Source organism: Jaculus jaculus, chromosome 18 (assembly GCF_020740685.1).
Source record: "Jaculus jaculus isolate mJacJac1 chromosome 18, mJacJac1.mat.Y.cur, whole genome shotgun sequence".
Lineage (NCBI taxonomy): Eukaryota > Metazoa > Chordata > Mammalia > Rodentia > Dipodidae > Jaculus > Jaculus jaculus.
In genome coordinates, this window is record NC_059119.1 from 15,726,138 (window position 1) to 15,737,860 (window position 11,723).

An 11,723-nucleotide genomic window follows, 5' to 3' on the forward strand; every position below is an offset into this window, starting at 1 on the left:
CCCCAGTACCCATGTAAGGCCAGATACATGAAGTAGCATTTATAGTAACCATACATACTTTCGCTGTCTGTCTCTCTCTTTCTGACAGATGTTATCTATTTGTTTATTAGAGAGAGAGAGGAAGAGGCAGATAGGGAGAATAGGCATGCCAGGGCCTCCAGCCACTGCAAACAAACTCCAGACACATGCGCCATTTTGTGCATCTGGCTTTACGTGGATATTTGGGAATGGAATTCAGGACATTAGGATCTGCAGACAAGTGCCTTAACCGGTGAGCCATTATAACAGAATGTTTTTTCTCTTTTGGTTTTTCAAGGTAGGGTCTCACTCTAGTCCAGGCTGACCTGGAATTTACTATGTAGTGTCTAGGTGGACTCAAACTCACAGTGATCCTCCTACCTCTGCCTCCCGAGTGCTGGGATTAAAGGCATGCACTATCACACGCAGCTTCATGACAGATTTTAAACTGCCCAGAATCTAGGTGCCCAGTGTACAATTGGGAAGAGATTATTCCAGTCAACTAGCGGGAGCCTGTCCGATCCAGCGCTATACACTCTCTGTGTTTCCTTGCTTGCTTCTTGAACTCAGGTGAGAAAACAGGGCACGGTGACGCACACCTGACACCCTGGCATTCAGGAGTTAGAGACAGGAGAATCAGAAGTTCAAGGTCATCTGTTGGCTTCCCAGCAAATTGGAGGCTAACCCTAACATACATAAGATCCTATCTCAAGAGCAAATGTGTAAATAAAATGTATGTGGGCCAGGCGTGGTGGCGCCCACCTTTAATCCCAGCACTCGGGAGGCAGAGGTAGGAGGACTGCCGTGAGTTCGAGGCCACCCTGAGACTCCATAGTGAATTCCAGGTCAGCCTGGGCTAGAGTGAGACCCTACCTCAAAAAACCAAAAAAAGATGGGCTGGAGAGATGGCTGAGCGGTTAAGCGCTTGCCTGTGAAGCCTAAGGACCCCGGTTCGAGGCTCAGTTCCCCAGGTCCCACATTAGCCAGATGCACAAGGGGGCACACGCGTCTGGAGTTCGTTTGCAGAGGCTGGAAGCCCTGGAGTGCCCATTCTCTCCCTTTCCCTCTATCTGTCTTTCCCTCTGTGTCTGTCACTCTCAAATAAATAAATAAAAAATGAACCAAAAAAAAAAATTAAAAAAAAATAAACCAAAAAAAGAAAAAGAAAAGAAATGAAATCTCTCCAGCCCAGTTTCTGCACTTTTGTCCTTTTTGTTTTTAGTGTTGACCCCCACCCCATGTGTAGTATTGACTTGTGCTGTTCGGTGTACCTCAGCACAAGAGGCTGGGACATGCCCTGTGGAGAAAAAAAAACAAAAGTGTTAGGTAAGCTTGATTCAGGCATGAGCTCCACTGCTGTTGACTACGAACTCAGAATTAACAACTCAACAACATATATTAATAACATGTGCTAAAACAGAAATAAACCTAAACTAAGGCTATTGATGAATCGGCTAACAAAAAAGTTCTTAGAAACCTAACAGTGTGCGTCCCCTCAGAGCAAGGATTCAGAACTCACTAATTTGATGTTTACAGACGCTATTTAGCACAAATGCCTTGAATAGTGAGAACTTGTTGTCTCTGAAGGTAGAACTTGAGGGCTGCCATGGCCCAGCAGAGTGTCAGGTCCCAAGCACAGTGACAAAGGACTACAAGAGGGGTCTGAGGAGGGCGCTGGGTCCAAAAAAAGAGCAGTAGCCCAGTTGGGAGACTAATTACATAAATAGGTGTGGATGCACCGAGACACACTCAAGGGAAAGAGGGTGGTGTGCCTCGGTGAAGCACTTTCCTACCATGTCAGGTCCTGGGTTCAATCCCCAACACCACCAACAGAGGAAAAACAACAAAACAGAGTAAGAGAAGGAGAGGGAATGTCATTAATTCTGCATTCCAGCGGAGATGCATAACCTCCATTTAATCATAAAGATCAGGCATCCTCACACCAAGGAATATTCTCCAAAATAATTGGCCTGTAACCTTCAAGAACACCAAGGACACAGGGCTGGAGAGCTATTTGAGACTTTGAGACTAAAAGAGACATGACTGCTGAATGCTGAGGTGTCTGCTCTAAAGGACACTGATAGGACCACTGGCAAAACCTGGGTGGCTACAGACACTTAATGGCAGCGACGTACCAGTGTTTATCACCTGATTTGAATAGCTCGGTTGTGATCATATAGGCAAAGGTCCTTGTCTGCGGGGAAACATGTTCACAGGTCCCAGGTTCCTGCTATTTAGGGGGAGGGAGGTCAAAAGCCCGGCTGGAGAGAGGGCTCAGAAATTTAAGGCACTTGCCTGTACAGTCTAAGGACCCAGGTTTGACTCCCCAGAACCCACACAAGACAGACACACAAGGTGGCGTGCATGCCTGCAGTTTGATTGCAGTGTCTAAGGCCCTAGTGTGCCAATTCTTTCTCTCTCCTTCCCTCCCTTTCTCTCTTTTGCTCTCATTAAAAAATAAAATTAAAAAGCCCAAGGCCTCCTGGCATGGTGGCACACATCTTTAATCCCAGTATTTGGGAGGCTGAGGTAGGAAGATCACTATTAGTTTGATAGTTCAAGGCCAGCCTGAGACTACATAGTGAATTTCAAGTCAGCCTGGGTTAGAGAGAGGAGACCCTACCTCAAAAGAAAAGTGGGGGGTGCTGAGGAAATGGCTTAGCAGTTAACGCATTTGCCTGCGAAGCCTAAGGACCCCAGTTCGATTCCCCAGGACCCACGTAAGCCAGATGCACAAGGGGCACATGCATCTGGGAGTTGGTTTGCAGTGGCTAGAGACCCTGGTGTGTCTATTCTCTTCCTTTTCTTCCTTCCTTCTTTGTTTTCTTCCTCCTTCCCTTTCTGTTTTGTTGTTTTGTTTTTTGTTTTGTTTTTGTTTTTCAAGGTAGGGTCTCACTCTAGCTCAGGCTGACCTGGAATTCACTATGTAGTCTCAGGGTGGCCTTGAACTCATGGTGATCCTCCTACCTCTGCCTCCCAAGTGCTTGGATTAAAGGTGTGCGCCACCACGCCCGGCCCTCCCTCCCTTTCTTTCTTTCTTTTTCCTTTCTTCTTTCCTTCCTTCCTCCCTTCCTTCCTTTCTTCCTCCCTCCCTCTCTTTATTTCTTTTTCATTCCTCCCTTCCCTCCTTCCTTATGGTCTTAAGTACCCTGGTGGCTTCAAACTACCTAAGCAGCTGAGGATGACCTTGAGCTATTGATCCTCCTGCCTCTACTTATGCTCAGATGGTGGGCATGTACCTACCATCTGGTGTATGTGGTGCTGGGCATGGGATCCAAGGCTTTATTCACACTAGGCAAACACTCTACCAGCTGAGCTACATCCGTAATCCTTGAGCATCTCTTTGTGCCATGTACTGTTCTGTTCACTTGGGATGCAAGATTGGCAAAAATAAACAAAATTTCCTGTTTTTGTGCTGTTCTTGTTCTGGAGGGAGGGGGACAAAGAAACAACAAAACTAATCACTTTGTAAGTGGCATGTGCATCCTGGGAGAAAAATGCTGTGGAGGAAGGATGTAAGGCACGGGAGGCTGAGGATGGGAGGGACTGTGAGGAGGTGGCTGTGCTGCTGAACCTCAGGGTAAGGACAGTTCTCAAGGGAAGACATTTGAGCAAGCCTTGAAGGTGTGGGCACTGGCCCAGGTGGGCTGAAGGCACGGAGATTGGTCTATCTTAGAAGCTGCAGGGACGGCCCTGCAGGTACCCCATGTCTGTCTGGTGGATGCCCACAAGTTTCCCTTTCCCTTTCCCTGTTGGGGTTTGAAGTTGGGTTTCTGCTAATGTGAAACTCTGGTGACGGGATAGCACTGAAATGAAAAAGAAAGAGAAGGAAAGGAGGGAGGGAGGGAAGGAAGAAGAAAGGAAAGGAGAAAGAGAGAAAGAAAGAAAAAGAAAGGGAAGGAGAGAAAGAGGGAGGGAAGGAGGAAGGAAGAGAGGAAGGGGAGAAGGGAGAGAGAGAAATCAGAGAGGGCAACTGCAGAGGAACACCCCCTCTGACTTACCTACCATGAACAAGGGAACCTGCCGGGCGTGGTGGTGCACACCTTTAATCCCAGCTATCAGGAGGCAGAGGTAGGAGGATCACCGTGAGTTCGAGGCCACCCTGAGATTACATAGTGAATTCCAGGTCAGCCTGGGCTAGGGTGAGACCCTACCTCGAAAAAGAAAAAAAAAAAAAAAAAAGGAGGGAACCCCAAGTAGCCAAGGCATCTGGAGGAGCCGAAGCAAGTCTAGGACACTATGTCATGGCACCGGCATCTCGAGTTTAAGGCAAAATGACAGTAAGTGTGGCCCCTTAAATAACTCTAACCTCATGACTCAAGTGTGGACTGCACCCAGATTTCATACAGGTTATAGATGTGCAAAATACGAGGTAACGATGTGCATATATTTCCAACCATTATTTAAAGAGGAGCCTATTGCTTTAGGGCATGTCATTTACAAAGTTCTTGGAAATGGGATAGGCAGCGTACCCCCAAACACTCACTGAGTGAGCCTTTGAAACATAATAGGTGCTAGATAGGACTTCACCGCAGGCAGGTGCTGTTGGCAGAATAAGCTGTGTTGCAAGCAGTCCCAACCTTAGCGGCTTATGACAACAAAGGCTGGTTTCTCACTCGGACTCTGGCTGTCAGGAGTTGACTGAGGCCAGTGTGACATGTCTCATCATTATGAGACCCAGGCAGAGAGGGGAAGCAGCTGTCATCTGTTACTTCGCCAGTCCCCATGGCAGAGGGAAGGAGACCTCGGAAGGGCCTTGCGTGCGCACTGAAATGCTTCAGCCTAGGTACACAACATAGTTGCCATCCCATTGTGTTGGGGGGGAGATGGTTCTAGAACTCCATAGATGCTCAAGTCCCTTGTATAAGATGAGTGGTATGTTTGGCTCCTTTTTATTGTATTGTATTTGTTTGTTTATTTATTTTTAGTTTTCGAGGTAGGGTCTCACTCTAGCCTGGGATGACCTGGAATTTACTATATAGTCTCAGGTTGGCCTCAAACTCATGACACTCCTCTTGTCTCTGCCTCCCGAGTGCTGGGATTAAGGGAGTGTGCCACCACTCTTGGCTATTTCACTTATTTATTTATTGCAGAGAGAGAGGGAGAATGGGTGTGCCAGGGCCTCTGGGCACACTACACACAAACTCCAGATGCATGCGCCACTTTGTGTATCTGGCTTTATATGGGTATTGGGGAATAGAACTTGAGCGTTAAGTTTTAAAGGCAAGCGCCTTGACTGCTAAGCCATCTCTCTAGCCCTCAGTTCCTTGCTTATTTATTGTTGTTTTTTTGTTTTTTCGCGTAGGTGTTCTGCCCAGTTCTCGGCACCCCCAGTAACCACCAAACACGTATGCAAGGGCAAGGAGCTTTATTTCGGGCTTAAGCTTGGTTCTTCACTTTACCAATGCAGTGGATCCCTACAAGAGCCCCGAGCAGTGGGAGGGTAGGGTTTTTATAGGGATTTGAACATAGAAGAAGGGGATGGCTACATGATTGGTTGATTTAAACAGTAACTTCCCTTGTACTCTTCTGATTGGCTTAGGATTTTGGCCGGCAAAGTTGGCGGGCTGGGGCTAGGGGAAGTGAATTTATCTATGACTGCAGGAATGTATGGCGTAATCAGTTTCCAGTAAGTGTTAAACCCACCCTTCCCAAGAAATAAAAACTTAGACCTTGCCGGGAAACAGAAATGTAGGCCTACTGAGGACTCTGAAGCCTGTCATGGAATCTATGTGGTTCCTGAGTCCTTCAGTAGGGACTCACTCTAGCCCAGGCTGACCTGGAATTCACTATGTAGTTTCAGGGTGGCCTTGAACTCACAGTGATCCTCCTGCCTCTGTCTCCGGAGAGCTGGGATTAAAGGTGTGCATCACCATGTCTGGCATTATTTTTATTTTTATTTTTTGGCTTTTCAAGGTAGGGTCTCGCTATAGCCCAGGGTAACCTGAAATTCACCATGTAGTCTCAGGGTGGCCTTGAACTCATAGTAATTCTCCTACCTCAACCTCCCAAGTACTGGGATTAAAGGTGTGCACCACACTGGCTTAATATTTTTTATTTATTTATTTATTTGACAGACAGACAGAGAGGCAGATAGAGAGGGAATGGGTGGATACACCAGGCCCTCCAGCCACTGCAAATGAACTCCAGATGCATGAGCCTCCTTGTCTGGCTTACTTGGGTCCTGGGGAATAGAACCTGGGTTCTTTGTCTTTGCAGGCAAGCACCTTAACTGCTAAGTCATCTCTCCAGCCCCTTAGCTCCATATATATATATATATATATATGTTTATTTACTTAACAGAAAGAGAGAGAGAGAAAATGGGCACACCAGGGCCTCCAGCCACTGCAAACAAACTCCAGATGCGTGTGCCCTCTTGTGCATCTCGTTAACGTTAATGTGGGTCCTGGAGAATGGAACCTGGGTCCTTTGGCTTTGCAGGCAAACGCCTTAACCGCTAAGCCATCTCCCTTAGCTCCTTTTTAAGATTGTATTGTATATAGTACCTACTGCAAGTTAATGCCACGTAAATAGTTATACCACATTGGCTAGGGAATATGGCAAGAAAATAAATCCAAACACATTTAACATAGATGCAATTTTTCTGTTTCAAAGATTTTTTTTTTTCCTCCAAATTTAACTGAATCCACAAATGCAGAAACCTGTGGGTACAGAGGACCAAATCGGGTCTCATGGCCCATCAGGAGTGACAGGACCCCCACCAGACCACAAGAGGCCCAAAAGGGGCTAGAGAGGTGGCTTAGCAGTTAAGGTGCTTGCCTGCGAAGCCTAAGGACCCAGGTTCAATTAATTCCCCAAGACCCACATAAGCCAGATGCATATAGTGGCGCATGCATCTAGAGTTTGTTTGCAGTGGATGGAGGCCCTGGTGTGCCCACTCTCAGTCTCTCTCTATCTCTCTCTCCCTTTCTGTGTCTCAAAGAAATAAATAAAATGTTGAATTTAAAAAAAAAAAAAAAAAAAAAAAGAGGGCCAAAAGCGGATGCCTCTCACCCACAGGGGAAACTAAGAGCTGGAGACATGAGGTGAACAGTACAGACAGACAACACCCTCAACTTCCACTCCCGCAGGTCTGCAGACAACTGCCAACAAACCACAGTGCCTCCTTGCCATTGTCATGCTGTCCCCGAGAGGTTAACTTACTTCTGATGCAGCGTGGAAGAAACAGCTACCTATGGATGAAGAAAAATGACGGAGCGGTATGGCTGCGCTTGTCACAAAGATGCCTCCGGGCGGGAGGGAGCGCCACAAAGGCCCACTTTGTGTTAAGGAGACAAAAGCGAGCATCGGCCGCCTCCCAGCCTGCATGTCTCGGGAGGGAGCAGAAACTCGAAGGAAAATGCCGCTCGGCGAGGTGGCACCTGAATGGAGCGGAGGGCAGACCAGGAAGAGCAAAGGGAACGGAAGCAAGACGACCCCTTGCCAGGACCTGTGTTGGCTAATATGTACGATGGGCAGGAGGGCCTCCAGGATGGGTCGCCTTGGGCATGGGGGGCCTGATAGATTTGGTCCCTGAGTGACAGGATGTGCCCCTGGGCCAGGGGAAGACCCCCACACCTCGGGGTATGGTTGTGGGGGTCAGGTGGGAGGGGTTCAGCTGAGATGTTCTCTACCTTGGAGGGCCTCCGCACGAGCCTACAAGCACCAGCAGCCCCTTGGCGGCTGTCCTGCAGCCCGCCTGCCCTCTTCCTCCCTGGACTTTGGTCTTCTTGGCATCTGGAGAAGTGTTTCGCTCCCTGGGCCTTCCCTTGTGCTTAGCCCAGGCCTGACACTTGACAAGAACTCAATGTTTGTTGGATGATTCGAATGAAGAAACAATAAGAAAGATGGATGTAATCGCAGTGAACCCAACCAGTAACATACTCAGTACCTCTGGGGGGAATCCAGGATGGAGGCTGACACAAGCTCTGGATGTAAGGAATACGTAGTCCAGTCCAGAAGTAGATCTCACAAGCCTCCCAGGACACTCCTGTCACCAAGTGAGGGATGCTCTTGCAAAAATGCACAAAAGGGGCCAGGTGTGGTGATGCACACCTTTAATCTCAGCACTCGGGAGGCAGAGGTAGGAGGATCGTCATGAGTTCGAGGCAACCCTGAGATTACATAGTGAATTCCAGGTCAGACTGGGCTAGTGTGAAACCCTACCTTGAAAAATGAAACAAAACAAAACAAGAAAGAGATGAAGGAAGGAAGGAAGGAAGGAAGGAAGGAAGGAAGGAAGGAAGGAAGGAAGGAAGGAAGGAAGGAAGGAAGGAAGGAACGAAATGCACAAAAGGTATCATGGCTATTTAAACAGAGAGGCAGTGTGGGTGGGATGGCCTCTGAGACCAGCGGGAGATGATTTTCTGGGTCGATGAGAAAGAAAGAAGAGCGCCCAACTGCCCAGGACACGAGTGTCTCCGTGCAGGAGGAAGAGAGCACTCGTGCTGACAGCAGGTCGTGAATCCTTCATCGGAATTATTCCTGCGTGGACACAAAAGCGTGAACACGTGAGAACGACTCAGACCCACCATCATCCTTTGCGGCAGTCCCTGAGCTGCCGTCACCAAGGAACAAAAATATCCAAAAGCATAAATCAAAGCCAAAGGTGGGGGCTGGAGAGATGGCTTAGCAGTTAAGGCACTTGTCTGTGAAGTCTAAGGAGACAGGTTCAAATTCCCAGTACCCACATAAGCCACATGTACAAGGTGGCGCATGCGTCTGCAGTTTGTTTGCAGTGGCAAGAGTGCCCATTCTCTCTGTGTCTCTTTCTAATAAATAAATGAACAAAAATTAAAAAAAAAACAGCCGGGCGTGCTGGTGCACACCTTTAATCCCAGCACTTAGTGAGTTCCAGGTCAGCCTGGGCTAGAGTGAGTCTCGAAAAACATAAATAAATAAATAACAAAAATGGCAAGAGGATGCCGGGCGTGGTGGCGCACGCCTTTAATCCCAGCACTCAGGAGGCAGAGGTAGGAGGGTCGCCGTGAGTTCAAGGCCACCCTGAGACTACATAGTGAATTCCAGGTCAGCCTGGGCCAGAGTGAAACTCTACCTCAAAAAACAAAAACAAAATAATGGCAAGAGGCAGCTTTTATCCCTTCACCCCACTACAGAGACCGGGAGAGTTGGCGGCAAACTACTTTTACAATGACTTCATTACTACCCTACAGAGAAACTTTTAGTTTTCTTTTTGTTTTTTTAAGGTAGGGTCATGTTCTAACCCAGGCTGACCTGGAATTCACTATGTGGTCTCAAACTGGTCTTGACCTCACAACAATCATCCTACCTGTGCCTCCCAAACAATGGGATTAAAGGTGTGCACCACTACACCCACCTGAAACTTTTTTTTTTTTTAAAGATTGCTGATATTCTTTATTTATATGATAGAAAGAGAGGGAGAGAATGGGTGCTCCAGGGCCTCCAGCCACTGAAAATGAACTCCAGACACATGTGCCACCTTGTACATCTGGTTTACGTGGGTTCTGGGAAATCCAACCTGGGTCATCAGGCTTCACAGGCAAGCACAACTGCTAAGCCACCCATCCAGTCCAGAAACTTTAAAAAAAAAAAAATTGTTTATTTTTACTTATTTATTTGAGAGAAACAGACAGAAAGAAAATGGGCATGCCAGGGCCTCCAGCCACTGCAAACAAACTCCAGAGGCGTCCACCCCTTGTGCATCTGGCTAACATGGGTCCTGGGGAATCGAGCCTTGAACTGGGGTCCTTAGGCTTCATAGGCAAGCGCTTAACCGCTAACTCATCTCTCCAGTCCCCAGAAACTTTTTATTTATTTATTTTTCAGACAGGGTCTCATACAGCCCACACTGGCCTTGAACTCAATATGCAGGCAAGGGTGACCGTAAATTTTTGATCATCCTGCCTTTACCTCCCAAGTGCTGGGATCAGGATCGTAGGCATACACCACCACACCTCCATGCAGCTCGGCAGGCGCTCCACCCACTGAACCATCCCCAGTGACTATTGTATTTTCCACAGTCACTTGTCAGCTTGGAGACAATGACCAAAATACCATTGAGATTAGCCAGGGCACTTGATCTCTCACAAGGGCCTGGAGAATTCTTCTAACCAACCCTTACAGGAAGCTAGGACCGGACATGGATGTGTCTGGAGAGTGTGTGGCTCTGAGACCCAAGCCTGCTGACATGGTGGCCACCTCATGCCTGCCACAGCTGAACTGCAGTGACAAGCCAGAGAGCTGGCAGGAAACTCCACAGGCCTTGGCTCTGCTCAGGCCCAGAGCAGATGAGCCCAGGCTCTTAGCCCTTGCGTCCTGATGGTTCTGGCCTCACCCTCCCTGAAGAGGAGCGCCTCCCAGTTTTCAAAAGTGCTTATCCACTGGAATAAAGATCCACTCTCTTCTCATTAAACGGCTGTCTATACCTATGAGAAATGGCTGGACCCCAAAGTGTTTGTACCCTCTCCAAAATCAGACCAAAAATCCCTCATCAATCTAAATAAAGTGACTTAACAAGTTTTCACTTAATTTAGAGAGAGGATTTGCATCCAATTCAACCACTTACCTGCCAAAAAGAGCTTTATGGAAACTAAATCGGAGTTATGAACCTCTTAGCAAACTTGTTTATAATGGAAATCACAAATCAGCAGCAGCAGCAATGATATAATTATGAAGTAGATTTTACAAGAAGGATTTCTCCTAGCAGGTTTAGAGATACTTAAGGTGCCACACAGAAAACACTGATCCTGGGCTAATTGGAAACAATTAGATGATGGAGAATAATGGCACGATTCTCCTTCCTAGTGGGTCTGGGTTGTCACCCGGACCCTGATCCTGATCATTCTGAGTCATTAGATTTACAAATCATAATTCCTTTCTTTCTTTTTCTTTTTATTTATTTATTTGACAGAAAGAGGGAGGAAGAGGGAGAGAATGGGCCAGGGCTTCCAGCCACTGCAAACAAACTTCAGACGCATGCGCCACCTTGTGCATCTGACTAACATGGGTCCTAGGAAATTGAACCTGTTCCTTTGGCAGGCAAATGCCTTAACTGAAAGCAATCCCTCTGGCCCTATTTTTTTTTTTTGTGTGTGTGTTAATTAAAATTTTTATTCACATTTATTCATAAATGGATTTATTTTTATTGTTTTTTGAGGCAGGGTCTTGCTCTAGCCCAAGATGACCTGGAGTTCACTGTGTAGGCCAGGCTGGCCTTGAACTCATGGTGTTCCGCCTACCTCTGCTTCCCTAGTGCTGGGGTTATAGGCATGCATCACCATGCCTGGCTACAAATCACAATTCCTTTTTTTTTTTTGGTTTTTCGAGGTAGGGTCTCACTCTGGTCCAGGCTGACCTGGAATTAACTCTGTCATCTCAGGGTGGCCTTGAACTCGTGGCAATCCTCCTACCTCTGCCTCCCGAGTGCTGGGGTTATAGGCATGCGCCACCACGCCCGGCTACAAATCATAATTTCTAATGCCTTAGGTTCAGAAGTAGGCAGGAGGCAGAAATGGGAGGAATGCTGTGAGGTTTTTTATTTTTATTTTAATTAAAAAAACTTTTTGTTCATTTTTATTTATTTATTTGAGAGCGACAGACAGAGAGAAAGAGGCAGGTAGAGAGAGGGAATGGGCGCGCCAGGGCCTCCAGCCACTGCAAACGAACGCCAGATGCATGTGCCCCCTTGTGCATCTGGCCAACATGGGTCCTAGGGAATCGAGCCT